Here is a 6000-nt window from a genome sequence, read left to right on the forward strand (position 1 = left end):
TACAAGACAAAACAAGCATAGACTTTTTATATATATTTGTATCTTTTGTTTTGTCTTAGGCAAAGCAATTTTATTTTAATCACTGTGAATTCTCAGGTGCCAGACCTAGCGCAGTTCCAGTTATTAAGTCTGGTCAATTCTTGTTAATGTTCCTTGTGTAACTCACTGCATACTGCATTTAAAATCAGAAAATTGTGTTGTATGTGTTACCTGTGAAAGTCGTTCTCTTTTAGAATAAAAGAGCACAGACACCATTGCATGAAATCTTCATGAAACTCTAATTTGGTTCTGTAATGTAGTAGCTACAGGTCTGTGTTCTCTAGTAACTTGTGTGCCAATCCCTTCAACTGACACTGCGTGGAAATGGAGAAAAAATAAAAGTGAGGGGAAGAAAAAACAAAGCAGGTGTGTGAATTCACACATAGGATGAAAAAGTAGAATTCCAAAACTATATCCCTGTTTATCATTCTGAATGAAACAGCATAATTGCATATTCTAGTTAAGTGATGGCAGTGGTGTTTGAGTTCTTTTAAACCTGTATTTGTAGAGAAGTGATAGCCGAGGCTTTGAACTGTTGTTTGACAACCTGGTAAGTCTTAATCTGATTGATGAGCCTATCCGTCTGCTAAAACTGTTGGAAACCTTGAATCTTGTTTCTCTGCTTTAAAGGTAGCAGTTCCAGTGAAATCTAGGAGGCAGATTTATATCCATATTCGGCTTTCTGTAAGAGGTACTGAGCTCACACTGGATCCTGAATGCTACCCAGTGTAGCAGCTCATCTGTGTTTAGTTGTTAAGGTATGGCCAGTTTCAATGCAGCATCTGTCAAAGCATGTTTCTAGTTGGCTTCCTTAAGATGCATGTGCGTGCCTGGCCTGTAACTAACCAAAAGTAGATAGGCTTTGACATGTTAAAATCCAAATTTGAGACACTGATTAAATGCATGGCACAAGCTGTAGAACACCTCACAGGAAAACTGCTGCTGGGAGTGTGCACTTTTGAGGTAACAGCTCTCTGTGGCTGTTGCTAGTGACTTACATTTCTTGTAGCAACGGGAAGGAAGTGCTACTGATGCATTGGCATCAGACTTTCCATGCAGATAAACAACCAGTTTCTGCACTTCATGTCAAATGCTAATAAATGACAGTGTTTGCACAGGCATGCAAGTGACACTTAACTATTTCTGGAAAAAGCTACATTAAAAAAAAAGTAGAACCTCTGCATAGGTGCTGGTCATTACTTTTGTGCAAAAAGACTAGAAATTATAGAGAGGTTCAGCTTTAGTTTACAATTTATAAGCTATAGTGTTATAGATTTCATGTGCCTTCATTTTGGGTTGGTTGCCACAAATGCGATGGATAAAGTCAGTCTTGCAAAGCACTTTGTCTTTATGTCTGTGGGACGGGACCAGAAATTTTCCCTCAGTCCTCCTCGTTTAAACTGTACACGTGTACAGTGGGGTGTCTGAAACGGGGGGGATAAATCATACACATTATAACATAGAGCTAATTCTGTTGTAACAGAAAAGAGAATTAAATTCCTAAGTCTTAAACTTCCTTCTCTCTGGAAGATAAATAGGTTTTTAGACTTCTGTAGGAAGGAAGTTTTCTGACTGAACACTTAAAACGTGAGTACTCTTCAGTATGGGCATGTCTGAATTGAGTACATATTCCATGCAACTACTGATGTCCAAACCTTATTAAAGTTGTTCTCTGCTTTGAGAGTTTGTAGTTCTTTCATACAGGCTGTTGGGTGAAGTGTTTCTCTCTTCACATGCAAACAGCAAAGAATTGCACAAAAATACTGAGTCTTAGACAGCTATTGGGTTCTGGGGAAATAATTTGAGGGTTTCAAATAGAGCATACCTTAGGATTTTAAGAGACTAACTGGAATATAATGTTGCATAATACAGTAGAACTTTGCAAATTATTAAGGGAACTTGAAAAATAATAGAAAGATGCCTAATTATAACTCATTATTTGAAATATCGAAGTGAAATTGCTGGTCCACTGATACTGTTTAGTTGTCAGTTAATGAAATTTCACCATAATGGTTCAAAGGTCTTTGCAAGGTGGGATGCAACAGAGCAAATACCTCTTTTGGTGTTTGAGATATACTAAGCAATGGCTGGATAACCACTCTTATCTGTCTGCGCTATGGGAATAAAGCACTTTGATTTCACATTATGACTTGTTACATTCCACATGGTTGCTTTTTATAACATGAGCTAAAACTTATTGGGGTTTTTTTGAGACAGGAAAGACTCGATGCCCTATTTCAGTATATTTGCAGTCTAAAGGTATGTTTGAGTCGAATATTTTGGATACTTTGCCTAGAAAGATGTGACTGAAATAAAGTTGTATGGTACAGAAAACCAGAGCACTAACTGGTATCTTTTTAATGGTACGCCTGAAGTTACTGAATGTGTTTGTTCACTTTTTATGATGGTGTGTAAGGCAGCAAGACTGTAATGTAAACACGTGGTATCTTTTTTTGTACTTTATGTTTGAAAAATTTTAGAGGCCTGGAAGCCTGTTGGGTTTTATTAATACACTTTTTGTGGTTGTCTCTCTGAATGGTTATGAGTTGAGAATCTGTAAGCTTTAGTTTTACGAAATAAAAAGAGCCCATGAATGCTCTGAATTGTCTCCTGTATGCTACATACTTAGGTGCGTATTGGCTGTTAAAACTATCTACTGTTTTGTGTTGGCTTTTTTTAATCATCAGGATGTTTGATGTTGTCTAGCACTCAAGCAGTAAGACATGGAAAAAATACGGTAGAGTTGTTTGCAAGACAGTAACATTTTTCTTTGGCATCTACTTTCTAATAACTCATGTCAAAGTAAATGAAGACACAACAATTTTTGTGGTAGACAAGTATGTCTAAATAAGGGCCTGGGAGAATGGCATTGCTTAACTTAAAATAGCATCCTGACCTTACTTCTGTGCAGCTTAATATCTCTGACTCTGGAAAGACTAATACTTAGTTTTAGTCACTGTGTAAAGGTCAACACCTAATTAAAAAAGGTTTAGGATTAAGGTATTTTGTAATGTGTCTTAACTACAGCTGGTGGCTACTGTAAAGGGAAGTTTCATTACCAAGCTAGACTGGGGGATTTTGGTGTGTCTAAAAGTTCTTTGAAGCTGTTGCCTTACCAGAAGATATATTGAAACATCATGTGGCCAGTAGCTCCTAACAGACATCCAGATTTGTGCTTAAACTGAAAAAAGTCTCAGCTGTTACCATGCTGGTGGATCAGGATGCATGCAGCTCCAAGCCGAGCAACCCTAAATCAGTAATATGGTGACACAAGTGAGAGAAGAAGGGAGGAGGAAGTGTTCTTGGAAACTTAGGAGAGAACTGAGGCATGTGGAAGCAGCTGAGGTTATGGGGGAAGTGGAGGACTTGGTCGGAAAGCAGTCTACAGGAAGCTTGCTGGTCATGCGATGGCTTGACTAGTTCTTTAGAAAATTGTATCAAAACATACGTCCCTTCTCCTAGAGTAATAGTTGAGAGAGATGGCTTGCTGAGAGCTCTAACATAAATTAATGTCTGATGCTAAGTATTTTAGTTGGCCCTCTTACTAACATTTCTTAGTGTGACTAGTACTGTTTGCAAAAGCACAAACAACTCTTGTGTTGAGTGTAGCTACAGCTGTTGCAGGACAGTCCTGGTACATCAGAATAGCCCAGTGTAACTTCAGGCTTCTCAGTGGAAGAGAAGCCTTTCAGCATTGCATTGCTAGCTTATTTTTCCATTAGCTAGAAGGGAGGGCTAAGGTGATTACAGTCCTGACTTAATACACCTTGAGTTATATGGAATGCATATGAACCTGAAGGCAATACACTAAACTAACTACTAAAAGTAGTTGATTTGTGCATTTCATTTCCTTGTTGGCATTGAAAAAACAAAAGGTACATACTTTCATTTCTTCACATCCTCATCGGAGTGTGCAAAGAAGGAAGAAGTCTGAGTTTAATAGAAGGTTTTAGGAGAGGAACTAGCTTTTCAGTCTGTGTTAAACTGTGAACAGTTTGACAGAAAAAAATGAAACATGTTTTTGAATTCCTAGTTTTGTTATAATGAAACATCATTTTGCAGCTGTTCCAGAACTTATCTCCTATGATTTTTCAGTTTACCCAAATTTAGTGTTGACGTGTCCTAATGTGCACTCATTATTGGAAAAACTGAGCCAACACAGCAGGTTTTGTGTTTGCTTTTAATAAAACTGTGTTGAAAGTTAGGTAGTTCATCTCCCGTGGTAAAACCTGAAGAAACCATGTTCTGAGACTTTTACCAGGAGTGAAGCTGCTAGTGGCACATGAGATGCCCTTAGAGCAGGTAATAGGTCAAGGTGCAAAAGCATTCCGTGTTCTTTCAGGTAGACCAGCCATGCCAAACGAGCCATTGTGGTGTGTTTACATGCACCTACCCTTCTGCACAGACAGCTGTAAACTGTCCCCTCCCCTGGGTTCCTGGGGGCAAGTCACAGGAATCTGTTTTAACCTGCCCTTATTTCACTAAGAGGCGTTTGGCAAACCCGCAGTGGGACTGCCAAGAGCGACGGAAGTGGACAGACCCAGGTCCGTGCATGGCTCTGCATCAGTGCAGATTGCACTGACTGCTATCACTCTAAAGCAGAAAGCCTGTAGAATGTATCCTTGCATCAACCCTTGGCCATGAAAAGAGACATTGTAAACCTAATCTCAAATGCTACTAACAACCAGAATAATTCAGTCACATGGGCTGTATCTGGGCATTTCCTCAGTACTTCTCTGTTGGAGCCAGAAGCCTTTCACTTTTGCTGGCTGGCTGTTGAGCTCTCCCTGTTATTTCACTTTGCAGTTCCTTAAGAGTGCCTGAGAAACCGGTAGTAGGGTGGGCATAAATAAGAGGTGTCTCTTTCTAAAGCTGGGTGGAGTGATGGTTGTTTGGGTGGAGCTGTTGGCTATTCTGGAAGTGGTTTGTTTTTTTGGTTTGTTTTTTTTTTCCTTTTAAAAAAGAGATAAAGGATGCCTGCAGTATATGTTGAGGCACAGAAATCCCTTGGGACATTTCATCCTAAAGAGGTGCTGTCCCTTTTACTGCTTTAAATACAGAAAGACAAAATTAACTGTGCAGACTATAAAGATGTCTCTGTTCACTGGACATACACTTGCATGATATAAACCATCAAAGTACCAGAAAACATGTTTGTAACACTTGAATATATAAGGACATCTATATTTGCCTAATCTTTTCCTTGTTACCTGTGGCATAGTATCTTACTACGGATACATCTTGTGGAAATGACCGTGACAGTTTGGGACAGTATAATTAAAGGAATGCAGGTAAATCCTGCTGGTTCAGGTGCTTCCTGCAGCAGGACCATTAGCTACCAACCTCACACTTGTCTTCTGCCTCTTGAAACACCCTCTTCTGTCACAGCAGGGCTGGCTGGAACAGACTGTGGGTGTTGTAGCTGCACCCCTGCAGTCTGCAGCTGCACAGTGTGGGCTCCAGCACTGGCAAGTCTGAGGCCTTTTGAAGCTGCTGGCAGTTCTTCCTTGGATGGGGATGGAAGCAGAGATGCTACATCGTTTCATCTGCCTGGGACATTTACAAAGGTATCACTCTTTCACATGTAAATAAATGACGTGAACTGAACTGCGGGTGAAACTGGAGGGCTGAGAAGACTTTTGGTGTTAAATGGTGCCAAGTACCTCATATAGCTGACATAACTAATTAATATGATATAGCTGACATAGCTAGTTAACAGTCTGTTATTAATCTCTAGCTACTGACAGAAATCAGTTGGATCAACACTGAACAGTAGCTACGGGAAACTACTGAAAAGAGTTGCTGCAAGATTATCATACCTGTTCATAAGATACTTCATTGTTCTTAAAGATATCTCATTAAGGATGTTTTTTCTTCACAAAATGAGTTAGTTGTGTCATGGGTAAGAGCTTGCAGTGCTACATCCACAGTATGTTTTTTAAGGGCTGTATAGTAGGTCAC

The sequence above is a fragment of the Coloeus monedula genome (genome assembly GCF_965178545.1).
Source record: "Coloeus monedula genome assembly, chromosome: 3".
Classification (NCBI taxonomy): domain Eukaryota; kingdom Metazoa; phylum Chordata; class Aves; order Passeriformes; family Corvidae; genus Coloeus; species Coloeus monedula.